At 41.3% G+C, this 20,023-nt stretch overlaps 1 long non-coding RNA gene across 1 annotated transcript; it reads left to right on the forward strand.

The window, feature by feature from the left end:
* Positions 1 to 3,193: 3,193 nt before the first annotated feature.
* On the forward strand, positions 3,194 to 7,612 carry LOC141016192 (uncharacterized). The gene is made up of 3 exons (XR_012180587.1): positions 3,194 to 3,370; positions 3,460 to 3,519; positions 7,579 to 7,612. It is a non-coding gene; the product is annotated as an uncharacterized lncRNA (long non-coding RNA).
* The last annotated feature ends 12,411 nt before the right edge of the window (positions 7,613 to 20,023 follow it).

Genomic DNA, 20,023 nt, shown 5'->3' on the forward strand with positions numbered 1-20,023 from the left:
TTATTTATTTATATTCTTTTATCTTTCTTGGTCGTTTGTAGGTGGTCAGCACCTACAGTTGTAGGAGGCGGACCCTTCGGTGGCCACAGGCCCTTTTCTTCAATTGCATCGATGTCTCCGTCTTCAATGCTTTCGTGCTGTTCACTGCTGTGGATCCCTCCTGGAACCAGCAAAGAACATACAGACGGAGGTTGTTCTTAGAGGAGCTGGGAAAATCCATGGTGTCCTCAGAGATCGTGCGGAGAAAGCACCCCCCGCGTACAGCAGCTGCTGCTGCCATGGTGTCGGAGTTACAGGCCCCTGTTGCTGCCCTTGCAGAAACCACCAACACCGCCATTGCCACTGCTTCCACCAGCTCAACCAGAAGGAGAGGTGTGTGCTGGTTGTGCACAGGCCTAAAAAAGAGGTCTTCCACTTCCTGCACTTAGTGTAACAGGTGCATTTGTAGAGAGCACCAGATCACATGCTGCATGACCTGCTGGTCTGCTGCTTGAAATACACACACACACACACACACACACACTCACTCACTCACTCACTCACTCACACCCTCTCTCTCTCTCAATCCATTTATCTGTTTCTCTCAAACACACACACATACATCACATATTCAAAGCCTGGATATTTCTGTTTCAAATGTGTTCATATGTCATATGTTCTGTTGTATTCTCTTTTGTTGTTGAAGTTTTCAAAGTTGTTGCAGTTTGCACAATAAATGTTCATATTGATGAATCAGATATTGATTTAAAAATTATTTCACACACACAAAAAAATTTACTCTGGGGGCCCCCTGGTAGCCACACGGCTCCATAATATAACTGGCAAAAATACAAGAATTTCATGCCTCGGCCTACAATGGGAAAATGGTTGAATCTGGTGGAATACAGTAAAAATGTCAAATATCACTACTTTTCTTCAAAATGAAATGCTGACATTAGATAATGCATGGTTTTATACTGTAATGGCAGTGAGATTAAAACGTGGTTTGAATGGCAGTCAATGGGGCATTTTTGGCCACGAAGGTGTCCAGAGGGAGTATTTGACACTACATAAAAAATACTTATGCAATCAAATCAATTTTGCTGCTAATCTTTAACATATATAAGACTCTAGCACCAAAGCCCCATCTCCCTACTGTTTATTAATGGGGGACAAAAAACATTTTTTGTGTTTTTTTGTAACAAAAAATGAAATAATTCAAATAATTAAACTGGCATTTAAGGGATTAAAATCCTGACAATGACTGAATGTTTGGTAGTTTTGCATAAGGGGGAAGTTGTTTAAGTGATTTATGAAAAAAAAAAGTAGAAAAAAATATTGATGTATGATGATTTTATAGTAGTTTTTCTGTGCGTGTACATTTTTGCCACAAAGGTGTCTAGAGGGTAGTAAATTTGAGGAGGGCGCAAGGGTTAAAAACTGAGCTATGGAGACATGAAAAAGTGTGTCGGAAAACAATGACTGTGTCAGCTGAGTCCAAGTTCAAAATGCTGCTTCATCCCTTCTTCCATATAGAGGACAGTCATCACAAAGATGCTCTGCAATTGTTAGCAGAATGGTTATTGACAAAGTTTCAATTGAAGTTAAAAATGACCCTCTGATATGTGAATTTTGTGATAGACTGCTCGAAAAACATTGAAATGATTGGACAAAAGATGGCCATGTGAGCCAAAAGATGAGGGAGTTAGGTAGATTTCTACTGGCTGCCAAGTCCCTGGACAGAAAAGTGAAATCCCTTCAAGATGTTTTGGTTCCAAAGTTTTCCTTAGCGGTAGCAGCAGCCAAAAAAGCGTCTGGTGTCACCAACTCAGCGCATAGATACAACACACCATCTCTTGCTTTAAAATTGGGGCACTCACTGAAGGCAGCATGTGACATCGTGATAGGACAACGTATAAAGGCTGAAGATGAATCGGCTGCCAACCGAGTGAGGAACTTCTTGGGCTTGGTTGCTGCAGAGTGGGACCTGTATGTGTCACGCCGTGCACGAACAAACCTAGAAGAAGAAAGATGGAACAAAAAAGAAATGATTCCACTCACAGAGGATGTCATGAAGCTTCATAAAGTGTTGAAGTCCACAGAGGAGGAGGCAAAAGACAAGCTCCTGAATGGACCAAACCCAACAGCTTACAAGACGCTCAGCGAGTGCCTTGCCCAAATCATTTAGTTAGTTAGTGGTCAGAGGAAAGAGAGGACGTAAAGTGCCGGTGCTTCTTACTAAACAGCTGACTTCCTCACTTGACTTCCTCATTGGAAAAAGGGGTGAGGAGAATGACATTTTGGAAAGTAATAAGTATGTTTTTGGAAGACAGAATACCGATTCCCATATTTGAGGTTCAGACTGTTTGAGAAAGTATGCAGCTCTAAGTGGAGCAAAGAGGCCTGAAACACTCACCTCGACCCAACTGAGGAAACACGTGGCTACACTGAGCCAGATAATGAACCTGAAGGACCATGAATTAGACCAGCTTGCTAAATTCATGGGACACGATATTCGTGTTGATCGCGAATATTATCGGCTCTCAGAGAACACGCTTCAGCTTGCTAAAATGAGCAAGCTGCTCATGGCAATAGAACTTGGAACTGATGTCTACAAAGGCAAATCTCTTGATGAGCTTGATTTAGGCTTAGAAAGTGAGTATAAAATGAGAAAAAGATTTCATGTTATGAATCATAATTTATTGTTACATGATTTACTTTTAAGAATGTGTGGTGGATTTAATATAATTAAAAATGTTTTGTTTTCTGTCAAAACAGCGGCTTTGTCTGCCAAAGATGGAGCAATACAAGAATCCCAAGTCACGCAAAGCAATGCTAGAATTGACAGTGGGGAAACTTTAGAGCTTCCTGAAGACATGGATGGTATGAATTTATTCACTGTCAATTAATTGATTGGTTATCGTTCTTTTCAGCGCTTCGACTTGATTTTATTGCTGGGTTATAAACTGGGAAAGCAGGGAGAGCAGACCATCTTAATAGGAGTACTAGTTGGCAGGCTGGTTCATGAGCATGGAGGGCTTTAGTAGCAGAGGAAAGGAGCTGGTTTACTGATTTTGGAGGACTAAACAAAAAATGATATCAGTGCATCTGATAGTATGACACGACTTGATCTTTTGTTGTAGAACCAGATAGAAGGCCATCAGAGGAAAAAAGAGGAGAGACAGGTAAACCCATCTTGTTTTCTCATTCTTCGGCTCTTCTGCTCCTGTGTAGTAATTGTCTTGTGCTGTCCAACCATGGACTTTATCCTTGTCTTGTTAAGGTACCTTATACTCAAGAAATCTTTTCTCTTTCTGTTTTTCTTCTCATGAAGGGTCCTCCAAAAGAAAAAGGACAAAGGAGCGTTCTCGGTCTTCTCCATATTCAGATGGTATGAATATGACTTGAGATCTGTTCATTCTTTGTTGCCTGTAAATGTAGTTTGTATAAATAATGTTCATGTGGCATTTTCTTTTTTAGAAGAGCCACAAAGCCCCTCCATTTCCAAACCATTTGAAGTCCAGAAGAGAGGAGAGACAGGTAAACCTATTTCCTAAAATTACTGTTTGTAAGTGAAAGAACTCAAGAAGTTGTAATCAACAAAATAACTAGATGAATTCAAAGTAAAAAAGGATCAACACAAACAACGACTCGTGAGTAATTTAAAGAGGAACTATGCAGGATTTGTAGCTTAACTATGGCACATTTGTACCTTAAAGGGATAGTTTGGATCTTTTGAGATGAATCTGTATCACATCCTTATCAGCAGTCGTGCATCAACAGTGACTTTCCCCCTACTGCGTCCTGTGAGCATAGTTCCTGTCTGGTTTTGGTGTTGTCGAAGCTAGTTGGCTGGAGTCACAAAATAAAGCATTTTGCTTCTCAAACCTATGTGTGTTCAAAAGAGTAATACATTTGCATCACAAAACCACTGTCCATGAAAAAGTCAGACCTCACAATCGCTCGGCCTATTTGCTCTCCCTTCGTAACACTGTGCACTGCAGCCTGACGACAACTGTGCCCATTTCCATCGCCTGTTTCACAGTGTTTACTGCTCGGATAGTTAACGTAAACATGTCTGACTATGACACAAGTGATGAAGACATCCTTTTTAGCACAGAGCCAAAGGGATGGACTACCTTTGTGATCCTGATTGTACAGATGCCGACAGCTGGAGTTAGAATGGGCAGAGAGAGAAAGGAGGGACAGGGAAGTGGTCCAAGCTGAAGCTTGACCTACAGCTGTAGCTGTGAGAGACAGGTTCTGCATTAGTGCCTTTATTTCACAGCAAAAAGTTATACGGGAGGACTTAGAGTCCCATGTGCTAGTAATGCAGCGCAGGATGGCACTGTGCTCTCCAGCCAGCTGACCTGTAGCTCACCTGCGTCTCACCTGCAGCTGTCAAAGGAGCCTCTGCTAGTTCTCTCTCTTCAGCCTTGTATTTGGCTGCACTTTGTTTGTATAAAAAGAGTTCAACATGTGAAGATCTAACCTCCATCTGAGCACTGATCAGTGGAGCCAGAGCACAGTGGATGTGGCTGTTGTGTAGCCTCGCTATGGCAACGTTTACATGAGAGCTTTAATTCCAAATAAAAATTAATTCAGCTTTCAAAAAACCATGTAAACACCTAATTCCGAATGAAAATGATTATTCCAAATTAAACTGAATTCCGAAGTAAGTGGGTGGTTTATTCTGATTTTAAATCCGAATTAATTAATTCCTTGATCATGTACACATTTAATTCCTCTTTAAATTAATTCCAGTAGGTCTCTGCTCTACTCCAATAGTAGCCTATGTGTCTGCAGACCCGGAGACGTATCGGTTGTATTAAACATTAAATTAAATTAAATGTAGACTGATCGGTTTATTGTAAAACATTTTTTATTAATGTAAATGTGATTTGTGTACATCCAGAGCCCCGAGGCAGCGCTGCTCTTCTGTTCAGCATACACCTGAAGCTTCAATTTTAATTCAAACAAATTAATGTGATTGCTAGAGTTGTTAGATTTCATCAATGAAACCAACATTTATCTCCTAAAAATAATTTAACCCGCCAGTGGTAAACCTCTAAAACCCTGCGGGTAAGTTAAACGGTTCCCCCTGGCATGACGACGCATGTTGACCGGGCGATCACATCAGTTGAGCGGCTGCTGCCTCTGACGAGCCACTGCTCGATCACTGCTGCCACAGCCTGGCTCTGCACTTCTCCAAAAACGTCAGAGCAGATTTTCAAACTGGCGTCATTTCGATAAACTGACCACATATGGATCTCCCCATTCAAAATGATCTGAGTGGTCTGTCTCTACAATATAGAACGTCTGTCACGCAGTTCATGCCGTGGACAGGGAGCGGTCTGTGGCATTTGAACGCACCTCCAAATACAAAAGGCGACAGTGTGGCCAAGCGATTGTGAGGTCTCTGCTCACAGGACGCAGTAGGGGGAAAGTCAATGTTGATGCACAACACTGCTGATAAGGATGTGATACAGATTCATCTCAAAAGATCCAAACTATCCTTTTAATTAACCAGCTTCAGGGAGAATGGAGGCTCTCTGCCTTCCGTCTAGCATCTCTTGGCTGAAAACCAACCTTGTAAGATCAGAGCCTCCGACCCGGTGTCCCAGCTCTCATGTCTGCAGCACCGCCACACAAACGTAACGCGCCCCGTAAACCGTAATCTCTTGTTTATGACAGATAAGACTACACAAATATACACATAGTAACATGGTATATGATAAATAACGTTATCCACCGCTCCATGGATTGATTTCTCGTCGGCTTCGTTGTTAACAAATGCGGTTAACAACGGAGGAGGGTTAGCAAAACATAGGAAAAGCGATGGACTTGCATAGTTCCGATGGACTTGCATAGTTCCTCTTTAACTGAATAGCAGCATGTGGTTATGGCTGACATTTTAACCACAGAGATCCTTGTGTATTTATGACCAGGTGGTGATCAAATGTCACATTCTCTCCAGGAGAGTAGTATGCTATTTATAACCATGTGGCTATACTTTACGTTTCTGGCTATTTCATCAAAATGCAGGCATTAATGCAACATCAGTTGCATGTCTCACTTAGCAATACTCGATTTGCATGATTTTTACATCAGTGATGTACATCCACTTTTCAGCTGTTAACTTCCCTGGATTGATTAAAAAAAGTCTTTGGTCATTGGTTTTGTTGTTTTACTGCACATTTACGCATGATAGACATTTCTGTAACAAAGTGTTACAAATGTTGAAGTGCTGAAAACACAGGCAGCATGTTTCATAAAACATCACAGGACAGATCATGAGATAATGTTTGAACTCATAGTTGCCAAGGGTTTGCAAAAATGTTGTGTAGAAGTTAGGGGTGTGACGAGATCTCGTGCCACGAGATCTCGCGAGATTAAACTCGACGATATTTCTCGTCGCGTTAAAAATCTGTCTCGCGAGATTTGTGAGCTATACAAACCTCTACCCCTGTACCTCTACCAGAGAAGCTGGCTCTGCTTCTACCAGAGAATTTTGACTGGCTGTGCTTCTACTTGTGACCTGTGGGGGAAGTAATGCGCCTTTGCTACGTCTAGCCTGCCAGAACCTAAAGAAGGAGAAGGAAAAGAAGAAGAGGAGGAGAAGGAGGGGAAACAGCAAGCAGCCAGAATGACGTCGGAAAATACCGGTATGACCATTGAAGATGCCCCCGCCACTTTTAAATCGTCTGTTTGGCAGCATTTTGGGTACCCGGCGGAAATGATAAATGGCAGTAGAGTGACTGATAAAACACGGACAATATGCAAACATTGTATGAAAATAATGCCGTACACCGCAGCTAATACGAGCACGATGCAGAGACATATGCAGCACCACCACAGCTCGGTACTCAAATCAGCTTCTGCACCTGTGAAGAAAACACTAACAGGCCAGACGACGCTGACAAATGCATTCGGACCTCAACTTCCACAGTCAAGCGCCAGAGCCACAACAATAACAAGAGACATAGGTGTTTTTACCGCAGCAGTCAATGCGCAAAGATCCCAACTGCTGCCAGACAATGTGGACATGCTAATATTCTTAAAAAAGAACATGGCTGTGTAGTTGCAGCATGTTGTTACACTTGGTCAGGCTTTGTTTGCACTCTGTATTGACAGATAATGATTTGGTTTTGCACATAATATTGTTTGCACTTTGAAAAGAAAAGGAGGAAATATTTAATTTTATTATTTTTTTATTATTGTTTTAACTTTTATAAATTTTAGTTCTAGTTTCAATTTGTGAAAGAATAAGTTTATTAACAGTTAAAAGAACATGGCTGTGTAGTTGCAGCATGTTGTTACCTTTAATACTTGGTGCATGCAAGTTATAATAAAACATTTCAAAATGCTTGTGCAACTCAGTAAAATAAAAGTCTGTTGGTCCAGTCATATATTTTGTCATTGTGGTTTTCCTAAAATCTCGTCTCGTCTCGATCTCGTGAACCCAATCTCGTGTCTCGTCTCGTCTCGTGAGCTGAGTGTATCGTCACACCCCTAGTAGAAGTAGAAATAAATGATTTTTACATTATGACCACTTGCATTCATAAATAATATTGATGGCATGTGTGATTTCTGTTAAAGATATGGATCTCCCAAAAGGTGTCCGTCGCAGGCCGAAACAGGAGAGAATACAGAGTAAACAGGAGAAAAAAGCTGTATGGAGGCAGTTGGGGAAGTATATCACACTTCTACGAGTTCCTGGGAAAGAGGAGTGCATGAAAGCATTACAAGCTGAACGTGTGCTGAAGCAGCGCACATGGAAGGATATAAAAAATCAAGTGTACAATACAATCACTTCCCAAAAGAGGAAGAATTTATAAGCAATTTATTCATTTGATGAAGTTTGGTCATGTGAATTTTATTTTCATTTATGGCAGCAGTTTTATTGATGGCAGCGGTTTTATTTATGGCAGCGGTTTTATTTATGGCTGCGGTTTTATTTATGGTAACGGTTTTACTTTCTGAAATGATTTCAGTCACTGCAGTCACTAAATTTATGGGTAAAGTGTTAGGATGTGTGCAGAAATCCTAAACCTGTTACTTAAAATAAAGTAATTTGTTTAATATGAGTTTATGAGTTTCATAATGTCTTAAGACATTTCTCTAAGATTACTAAATGGCACCTTGGGTTAATTCCAGTACACAGAAAAATATGTTTTCAATAAATGGGGGTTTACAAGGAGGACAAGTTAATAATTAAATATAATACTAATGATGATAGAAACTAGTCAATATAGTGCCTTTCGGAAAAACCAAAGGTTGCTTTACAGTGTAACAAAGGGGGAGAAAACCAAACAACTAATTAGGAACCTAAGAAAGCATACTGCTTTTAATTGTTATTGAATACAGTTATTGCTAGGGGTGGCTCGATACGATACTCAGGATCGTTATCAGTCCGATATTGGTCAAAATTTCAGGATCGACCATCGGAAAAAAAACAAATATAGCCCGTCCGATCCGATATCTAAGCCCAAATGCTCAACTTCACTTTTCGCGACATGGCGTAAAGACACTATCGCCTCAGCAACTGCAGTTGCGCGATGTGGACAGCGTGCGACGTGCTGTTGCGCGACGTGCCGTAAACAGAGATGCAGCCGCTGCAGCATGGGTTACATGCTGCCATTCTGACAGACCGCCATTACGACATACCACCATTCCGAAATTTTACTATTCAGACATGTCACCATTCCAACATACCACTATTCCGACATGCGAATGTCCCGCCATTCCGACAAAGTTTCGTCCCGCCATTCCGACAAGGCTAAGCCTAACCCGCAACCCGTAACCCTAACCCTAGCCCTAACCCTTTTAAAAGATTTGTCCGAATGGCAACACGTTTAAAAAAGAAATAAATACCACCATTCCGACCTTAGGAGGCAAAAAATGTCAGAATGATGGGACATTTAATTAAAGGTTTAAGTGTTGCCATTCCGACAATTAGGGCCTAATGTCGGAATGGCGGTATGTCGGAATCGCGGTTGCCTCCCTGCAGCATGTGTAAACAGAACGTTGTGAGTGACAGCCTTTTATCATGTCAGCTGTGTGGAATTTCTTTGAGCGCAAGGAAGGAAAAAGTAATACAGCCGAATGCAACTTGTGCAATACGAGTGTCTCAAGGGGTGGCAGCAGCACTGGACATTACAACACCACGAACTTGATAAAGCATTTGCAAAAGCATCACGGAAAGGAGTATGAAGACTTTTTGCGGTCAACAAGTGCGTAGAAGAAAAGTGAGCCGCGACAGCAGTCATTGCAGGAAACAATACTGAAGTGCGAGAAACTCCCCCCAGAGAGCAACAAAGCAAAGGTGATAACGGAGAAGGTCATCGAATTTATTTTGTTAGATGACCAGCCACTTTCCGTGGTCGAAAATGTGGGTTTTCGACGCTTGGTTGAACATTTAGAGCCTCGTTATCAGTTGCAAAATCGACATTTCATTTCTGATACGGCTGTCCCACTTAACCCTCTAGGCGCCAAAGTCGCATTATTGCGACAGGCAACATTGCTCATTAAAACAGCCCATATCTTTAAATCTACTGCCTTGTGCTGTTACTGCTTGCTACCACTAGATAGCCAATAGATTCAGCTTCAATCCTGACGTCATTTGGGGGTGTGTTTCTATGCAAAATACCTGAGAAAAAAAAGTTTGAAACCCGACACCGGCTGTCGGAGCGGCAGCGGCTAAGCGGGCAGAGTGGGAGAGGAGAGAGCCGCAGAGCGGTGGCAGAAGTGTGCTGGACAGATCGAGAGACAGATAGCGATTTTTGTAATAAAAAACAAAATGCCCAAAAGACTTTACAGTGCGGATGAGGTGCCTGCACAGATCTTTGCTGATCGCGATTCAGAAGGGGACGATTTGCCCTCTGATGACGATCGCTCGTCAGAGACGAGTGACTGACGATGCTGCAAGCAACACACGCTGATCACGGCGAGAGTTTTCTTTTCTTTTTACAAGTTAGATTAGGACATTTACTCCTATCAGATTCCTGTTCATTTACTCTGAGGATGAGAGGATGAAAAAAAAAAAATCTACTGTGTAAATATGTTCAGAATTCCGTTTTACTGAATTTTACCTGGTGACATACAAATTAGATTAGTAAATTTACTCCAATCAAACTCCTGTTCCTTTATTTTGAGGATGAGATGACAATATAAATATTTTTTTTCTGTGTAAATATGTTCAAAAATCAGTTTTACTGAAAGTTACTTTCAGTCACCTGGTGACGTCACAATATGCAAATTAGATGATTAAATTTACTCCCATCACAAACTTTAGGTCATTATGAATATTTTTCTCATTTACACTATGAATTTATCTCTCACCACTTCCAAGCTACAGCCTTTTGAAATCTTACAATCCAAACGGAATATTTTCCTAAATAAACTCTGGCGCCTAGAGGGTTAAGTAGAAAGTAGTGCGCGAGTTCATTTCGAAATATTTAGAAAACACTGACACGGTTAGTTTAACAACTGACATCTGGAGCTCAAACGTGTGTCCCATGTCCCTTCTAAGCCTGACAGCACAGTGGGTAGACTCGAGTTTTACGCTGCAAAAAGCAGTGCTGCAGGCTAAGCAGTTCCGTGGTTCACACACAGGAGAGTCAATCGCCACAGCGATTGATGGGATGCTTGATGCATGGAAAATTAAGAGCAAAGTCCATGTAATTTTAAGAGACAATGCCAGTAATGTCATAAAAGCAATGGATCGTCTTGGAGTTGCCAGTTTGGGATGCTTCGCGCATACGCTACAACTTATTGTGAATGAGGGACTGCTGTCGCAATGCGGTGTGAGTGAAACGGTTGCTGTCTGCAGAAAAATTGTGGGTCACTTCAAGCACTCGTCGCTTGAGTATTCACGCTTCGAGGACTTTCATTTGGAGCTGAATATGCCACCCAGTCGTCTACAGCAAGATGTACGAACGAGGTGGAATAGTACATATTACATGATCCATCCTCACTGCACAGAAAAGGGCCCTGTGTGCATACACAGCGGAGTACGACCTGCCAGCCACACTGACCGCAAGCCAGTGGGGGCTACTAGAAAAGATTGTTGCAGCTCTTGCTCCTTTTGAGGAGTTCACAAGGGAGGTGAGTGCTTCATCAGCATCTGCATCTGATGTCATCCCTATTGTGAGTGTCCTTAAACGCATTCTCAGTCGAGAAAATAAGGCTGATGACGGAATCAAGACCATGAACAGGACCCTCCTTGAGGCTGTAAACCGACGTTTCAGAGACCTGGAATCCAAGCCAGTATACTCAGTTGCCACACTACTGGATCCACTGTACAAAGACAGGTGTGTGAGGTTTCCTAACTATAGAACTATTTGTGTGTGTGTCTGTGTCTGTCTCTGTGTGTCTTCTGTGTGTGTGTGTGTGTGTGTGTGTTTGTACAGCTATCATTGTGAGGACCACCTAAGGTTTTTAACCTCTTGAGTGAGGACAATTTTGGGAAGTGAGGACATTTAGGCCGGTCCTCACTAGATTTTCACTGTAATGGCTTCTAGAGGCTGTATATATGCTTCTCTCTAAGTTTCAGAGAGGTCCTCAGAAAAATGCAAAACTGAGAAAAAATCCACACTTCTGAATACAAACTTTTTGCTCTCTATCGCCCCATATGGGTGGTTTTTAATTATTGCACCACAAAGTGTTAAACTTAAGAAATGATCATTTCCAGGTGTTTTTGAGTAAAATAAACTATATTATATTGAATTTCATTTTAGTTTTGTATTTTTGTGATATTTAAAAATTAATAATTTGTCTTCTTAGGTCACAATTTGTCATTACATTTAATTCACAATGAAAAAGGTTCATAGACCCCGCCTGAAATCTACTTTAAATGTACTTCTTTTTTTTTTACTTGACCTCTGCTTCATAAAACTGACTTGTGAGTTATGTATGTGATATTACAGCTTATCAGAACAGTCACTTTACTACCTTGCTAACACTCTACAGAGATGATTGCTGTGGGAAGATATAACTGTTTAAGACTTATATTAACACAAATATTCTGCTTACTTCTGCTTGAAATAACTCTACAACTGAAATATGTAGTCTAAAATCAGCAGCATACTGAGGTTCTGTTGACCATGGTTAATTTTTCAGGTGCTGATAGATGTAAGTGGGAGAACTGAAACTACTTCACTTAAGACTCAAGGATGAACTGAGTAGATTTTCTCAGGTCAGAGGTAACTCATGAATGTGATATCAGAAATGGTTTTAGGGATTTTTTTTTTTAGAATCTGAAAGAAACGTCTGCTAAGACACAGAGAGAGCAGAAACAACACCCAAAGCAAAGCCCAACAACATCAGTACCAATCTGATCCAGAGGAAGGTTAAAACCAAAACAAACAGGAGTCACGTGAGCACGCTGAGGAACATGGCCGCCTAAAACGGAGCTCCCAATTGAACAACCCGAAACCTCGAAATGCGATAGATAGAGTTTACTCTAAAGTGATAAAAGTGTGAGTGAGAACTTTCCTTTGGGCACGGTGCAACAAATCTAAGTGTTAAATGGCAACAGGGCAAAGTCAACGGCCCCCGAGAACGCTGCGGAGTAACGCTAGCATCATGGCGGACATACAGGATGACGACAAACAAGAAGAAGTGGGTGATCCAGGTGGCGACAAACGACACGTGGATACAAACGTCCTGTCGGCTATGCAAAAATCACTCGGAAAAGCTATGGATGAGCTTGGGCATGTTAGTAAGTTAATAATGGTGTTGCAAGCTGATATTGACACAGTTAAAAAAGACAATGCGGGGCTCCGCACGGATGTTGATGGCGTCCTACAGCGTCTGGAGGAAGCTGAAAGTAGGATATCTGATTTAGAAGACGAAAACGTTGGCCTCCGGCACATAGTGGAAGGAAATGTCAAGAAGTGCGCAGGGCTTGAGGCGGCCCAACAGGATGCCAACTATCGGGACAGGCGCCAGAACCTGGTCCTGGTTGGTTTGAAAGAAAAATTGGAAGAGGGCAAACCGGAGATATGTGTGAGGAACATCATTGTCGAGGCTCTGGGCATAACCGTGGATCAAGCGCAGCTACAGAGAGTGCATCGGGTCCCCGGCGGACCGGTGGTGGATGAGAATCGATCACCGCATCCTATTGTCATCCGCTTCCTGTGCTTCTTGGAGAAGGAGAAAGTGTTCGCTGCCGCGAAACGAAAATATAGGGAAGGTCAGGGAGTTGTGTGGAAAGGATGTAAGCTCTCTTTTTTCCAGGACCTGCCGCGGGAGTGGGCGGAGAAGAGGAAAAAGTTTTCGGAGGTGAGGGAAAAGTTGCACTCTCTGGATGTGAGGTTTACTGTGGCACCACCGGCACAAATGCGCTTCACCTGGAAGGGAAAGAGGATGAGATTTGATGATCATCGCAAAGCACTTGCATTTCTGAATAAAGAAGCTGCTGGAGCCTCCAGCACCGGTGACGCAGATGCGCACGATGAAGAAAACCTAGAATAAATGCCAAGAGAATGACGGACTGCCTGCAGGCTGCATGATGATGGACATAGGATACCTGGTTCTGTTTTTTGCCTGAGACATTTAAAAAAAGGGAGTATTATAGTATGAAAGACCAGTATCAATGAAGGAGGAAAAGTTTTTGTTTCATAAGCGCTGCACTGGTCATTGGAGGCAAGTTTCTCCCCTCTTTCTTTTTATTTATTCATTTGTATCCTATATATGGCCTGGAAAACATATATTTTCTCTCCATGATGGTACCAGGGGTAAGTAGAACCAGACATGTGGTTTCTGGTAGAGCGATGCTTTACCTATACACCTGGATTTCTGTTTTGATTATTGATATATGAGAAGAATCTCCGATTTAAGTTTTTCTTATTTTATTTTATTTTATTTTAAGTCAATAGGTTCTTAATGACATATGAGAAACAGAAAATAGGAAATGTACATGTTCTATTTGGGAGGGTTAAACTTGTTTATGATAAATGAGGACGGCACCCTGTTTTATCAAGCGGGGCTGGCAGTGGCAGTCCGATGCCACATGTTGGAAAGCATGGAAAGCACTGATAATAAGGTTAGTAGTTTTGAATAACGGGGCGAAGGGTTGGTGGGGGTTTTTTGGGCTGGTCATTACACACGACTCACGGACCAGTTGGGGTAGACCTTTTTTTTTTTATTTTTAATTTGCTATTTCTCTTTGGGAGAGAAAGGGGGTAGGAGTTAAGGTGTTTGCATCTATGGGCTTTAGGTGGATGTTGTTTTTCCCACCCATGGATGTCTTTTTGGTTTGTTTGGTTCTGTGGCAGAGTGCCATGAGTCAAATATAGGGCACAACACATGTCTTTGTTCTTTTTTTGTTTGGTAAGGATGGCAGTTGGACAACACCCTAAATGGTCAGTATTAAATGATGTGATTGAATGTGTAATGTGTAGGCTTTGGATAACTCAATGTGCTGGAATACAAAGGATCTTAAGATATGGTTAATTTGGTAAGGTTTATTAGCTGGAATATAAATGGATCACATAACCCTGCTAAAAGGAAAAAATGCCTGTCTTATCTTAGGTCTCAACAAGTGGATGTGGCCCTGTTACAGGAGACACATCTGGTGGACACAGAGATAAATAAATTTAAGACAGGGTGGGTAGGACAGGTATATCACAGCTCTTATAATAGTAAGAAAGGTGGGGTTGCAATACTTATACATAAAAAACTAAATTTTGTCATCTTGAAACAACATAAGGACAATGAAGGGAGAATAATATGTGTTGAGGCAAAAATAAATGATGTCAAGATTAATATATGCAATATATATGCCCCAAATAAAGAAGAGCCGGCCTTTTTTCATAATGTTAATAAAATGATGGGGGAAATAGAAGACGGTCACACTATAATTTCTGGTGATTACAACCAGGTACAAGATGGGGTTTTGGATAAAACGGCCTTCACAAATAGTGTGCCGAGAGACAGAAGAGCTATACATTTAATGATGAAAGACCTGGGCCTGGTTGATATTTGGAGGTTAGTACACCCCAGAGATAGAGAATACACATTTTATTCAAATGTACATAAAAGTCACAGTCGCTTAGATTATTTTCTGGTATCCAAAGACCTGGTAGAAGGAACAGTAGACTGTACAATTGGGCCTATTGCACTAACGGACCATGCTACTGTGCAATGGGGGGTCAAATTGGGGTCAGACGGTAGTAAGTCTAATAGATGGAGGATGAATGTATCATTGCTTCAGGATGAAACCTTTGCCAATACATTAGGGGAAGATCTTAGAATGTTTTTTGACATTAATATAGGTTCAACTGAGAGATTAGGTTCAGTGTGGGAGGCCTCTAAGGCGTATGTAAGAGGTAAAATAATAGCTCACTCGAGTAAGAAGAAAAAAGACGGTATAAAACAAATGTTGGGATTAGAATCCCAGTTGAAGGATGCAGAAAAGGAATTGGCGGGTAATCATACAGAGGACCGTCTGAGAAAAGTGTGTGAATTAAAATTCCAGTTAAATGAGTTATACAGTAAAAAGGTAGAATATGCTATGTTTAGAATGAAAAGCAACTTCTATGAAAGTGGGGAAAAGGCCAGTAAATTATTGGCTAGACAATTAAAAAAACAAGATGCTAGCTTTATAATACCTGCAATTAAAAACGCAAACGGGGAACTGGTAACAGGTGCAAAGGACATTAATGAAGTGTTCAAAGACTTTTATGTGAAGCTCTATAAATCAGAAGTAGATCCATCAGAAGAACAATTTGAAGCCTTCTTCACTAATATAAATATCCCAAAACTGTCAGAAGGACAAGTTGCACAGATGGAGGGAGTTATTACTGAAGGAGAAGTTAGAGATGCAATATCATCACTAAAAATAGGAAAGTCACCGGGGTTAGATGGGTTGCCAGTTGAATATTATAAGAGATATATTGACATATTGGTACCTATATTAACAAAAGTATATGAAGAGTCATTCGATAGGGGGCGATTACCAGATACATTTAATGAGGCGTTAATTACCTTGATACTAAAGAAAGACAGAGAACCTACAGACCCGGGGAGCTATAGACCCATCAGTTTAATAGATGTCGATGGCAAAATTCTTACTAAAGTGCTTGCCACAAGAATAGAAAGATCTATGCCACATATAGTGCATGCAGACCAAGTGGGGTTTGTTAAAGGGCGCTCCTCATCAGATAATGTTAGGCGGTTATTGCATCTTATGTGGTCAAGCCGTGATGCAGACACACCCACCGCAGCATTTTCATTGGACGCAGAAAAAGCGTATGACAGGGTGGAACTGGCTTACCTTTTCTATACTTTGAGAGTGTTTGGATTTGGAGAGGGTTTCATTAAATGGATAAAGATTATTTACCTGTCCCCTAAGGCATCTGTTTTAACTAATGGTCTGAAATCTCCCTTTTTTGGTCTCACGAGGGGCCAGAAACAGGGGGATCCGTTAAGTCCACTGCTTTTTACCATATTTCTAGAACCATTAGCTATAGCTCTAAGAGCAGATACAGGTATTAAAGGGGTGTGGGGTGGTGGGACAGAACATAAGCTGTTTTTGTACGCAGACGATATTTTGCTACTTATCTCAGACCCAGCTAGCTCTATTCCCATAATCCTTAATAAGATTGAATCATTTTCTCGAATATCCGGATATAAAATTAACTGGCAGAAATCCGAGGTGATGCCTATATCTGGGTTTTTCTCTCAATCGGAGATCTCTAATTTTCAGTTTGGATGGATCCCGGTAGGAATGAAATACCTAGGATTAAAGTTGACAGCTGATTTATCTGATATAATAGAAATGAATCTAATGCCATTACTTCAAAAGATGAAAAATAAGTTGGAAAGATGGAAGATAATTAATCTCACTCTGTGGGGCAAAATTAATATATATCAATGATGCTTCCATTAATTATTCCTAGTGGCATATACAAACAATATAATCAAATGGTTAAAGAATATTTGTGGAATGGAAAAAGCCTAGGATTAATATTAAAAAGTTATGTACTACTAGGGAAAATGGGGGCCTGGCCCTTCCAAATGTAGAGATATATAATTTGGCTTTTGAACTGGCTAAACTGGTGAGGCATTGGGCTAACTATGATTCTCAACCAGATTGGGTAAAGATAGAAATGGACATGCTGGCTCCCTCAAGACCGGTACAGGCTCTTTCTCAGATCAAAGTGGTAGAGGGGGGAAAAAGTCCGATTCTGAAGCATTCTCACTGGGTGTGGTCTGAGGTGCATAGGCTGATGGGGAAATCACAATATAAACAAGGTTATTCGTCCATATGGGATAATCCACGCATCATGATAGGTAAACGATCATTTTGCTGGGATCCTTGGCAGAGGAACGGTATATGTGTGATTGATGATCTGTATAAGGATGCAGTTTTTAAGTCATATCAGGAATTAGTGGATCAATTTCTCCTGGAGGGAAGGGGTGAATTTTGGAAATATTTACAACTAAGGAGCAGTGTGCGGAGTGTGTTCCCACTCAACAGAAATATAGAAGAACCTAACATGTTACAAAAACTTTTTGACTTGCCAAGTACAATGCATAGTGCCTCAATATTTTACAAAAACATAATGGAACTACAAAGTGTGAACACTGAGAATCTTAGATTAATATGGCAAAGAGATTTGGAATGTGAAATAAGTAGGGAGAAATGGCATAATATAGTTTCCAAGGTTGGGTGGGCCACTAGGGATATTAGAAGCAAATTTACCCATTACAAAATCATACATAGATATTACTATACTCCTATGAAGCTCTTTAGAATGGGTTTAGTGGAAGACAAAAGATGTTGGAAGTGTAAAGGAGAAGATGGTACATTTTTGCATGCCTTCTGGGAATGTCCAGTGGTAGTACCTTTCTGGAAAGAAGTATTAAGGAAATTGGGAGAGTGGTTGGGACAAAACCTACCGGAATCACCACTGTTTTGTCTCCTGGGAGATAGTACACTTTTGCCACGAGGAGTCAACAAAGGACAGCATGCGCTAATAACAGCAGGCCTCATTACGGCAGCAAGGCTGATACTGAGGAATTGGAAGAGTATGTGTACACCGGGGCTTGCAAATTGGACTCAACTGATGACAGAGACGGCATCTTTCGAATATCTGATTGCCAGGAAGAACAATGTTAAAGGGAAGTTCCATGTAGTATGGGACTATTTCTTTCGATACATCAAGGACTTGTCATAATAGGCATATGTTGAATCACCTCACAATTGATATAATCACAAACATATAAAGGTGCAGAGGGGTGTTGTCCGTGTAGTTTTGTTTTGACTGCCTGTTTGTTTTTTGATCCCTTTTTTTTTGTCTTTTTTTTTTGTCTTTTTTTTTTTTATATATATACAGTTCTTTGTCTCTCTATCTGTTTGCTGTTGTCTTTTGTATGGCTTTTATTATTTGTTGAAAAATAAATAAATACTTAAATGACAAAAAAAAAACCAAAACAAACAGACCAGAAGCTAGCACTCACCCATCACCACAGCTCCTCCATGTGCCAGGGCTTTTACTGAAGAGTAGGCATGGCCAGCAGAACAGCTTGTTACCTGTCTACTGTTGATCGTTTTCTGCCATAAAATGTTGGTTTTAGTTAGCGCAAGTTAGCTTAAGTTAGCGCAATTTAGCGCATCTGTTTTCTTCAACTTGCAATCTTTTTCTGCAAACAGGAACTTTAAAAAGCTGGTCTGTGATCATATCAGTCTTCAGCCACCATCACCTTTCAAAACAGTGCGTGTGTGTCATCACGCACCTACCCATGGGCCAATCAGTGAAGCTCAAACAACAATAAGGCCAGCACTAGAAACTCCACTTGCCCCTAGGGAGTTAGTTCTGTCAATAACGCATGAAAATTTGATTGGCTGATGATACGGTCACTCAACGTTGTAACCCAACAGCAGTATTCAACTTTGATCCAAGGCTGCAACGCAACTACTGCCCCCACCCACCCCCCCAAGCACAAGAAAGGAGCTGTGATGCGTTTATAGGACATAGGATACCTGAGCTCCACTTTTAACCATTCGTTTTCTGGAAAATCTCTCTCTCTCTCTCTCTCTCTCTCGTATACAGTCGGCATGTGAAAGCAGTACCAAAATAAAAAGATGAATAGGCTACATCTTGACAAATGAATATTAAGAGTAACTTAAATTAAATATAAACACATATCCATCAGCTGAAGTAGATGGGACATCTCAGTCTCGCTGAGTTGTGGTGCACCAGGACCACGGAGGTCAGCAGGACCGAGATGCCCCGTCTACCTTGGCCATCTTACAATGGACCTCGACTGTGGAGAAGCCCCCACCTCCATGGCGGAAGGCGACTCTGGCACGACACTGCATTTCTCATAACATTAGATGGCTGAGGCAGACAGGGTGTCTCAGTCTCGCTTCCACTCTTCCTGGTCTGATGGACCATCACACTCACTGCCCTGCACCTGCACTCCGGCGGCCACAGTGTTTCTCGAGACCTGAAGATCATGTGGCCTGCACAGTCAGGGACAGGAGGCTGCACACTTATTTTTCACATATAATTTTTTTTATTTTAGGAAACATGTTAACATGAACTTTCACTCCTGTCTCAAAGTCATGCATCTGGGTTCAAAAATGTTCCTCTGTGAAGAAATTAAATATGTTGAAATTAGATGAGATGATGATGATGGTGCTGTGTTGCTGCTGTCTGTGGCATAGAGGTCTGTGGGCTGTGCTACCATTGTACATTTACTGCAGGGATATTCAATTAAAATTCATTGAGGTCCAGCTTATCAACTTTCATCCAAGAAAAAGGTCTGAAATTTATTGTCAATTTAAAAGGAAGGAAGGAAGGAAGGAAGGAAGGAAGGAAGGGTGGAAAAGAGGACCAGATTAGGTCAAGGAAGGAAGTAGAATGAAAGACTATGGGGGGAAAAGGGCGGGAAGAAAGGAAGAAAAGAAGGCTGGAGGAAAGGAGAGGAGGGGGGTCAGTTTGACCCAGGAAGAAAACAGGAGGGTTAAAGATTGGTCTCCTCTCAGGTCTGGATTGAACCATCACTGGGACTGGGTCAGGGACATAGGTTC

This window comes from Pagrus major, chromosome 21 (genome assembly GCF_040436345.1).
Source record: "Pagrus major chromosome 21, Pma_NU_1.0".
NCBI classification, from domain to species: domain Eukaryota; kingdom Metazoa; phylum Chordata; class Actinopteri; order Spariformes; family Sparidae; genus Pagrus; species Pagrus major.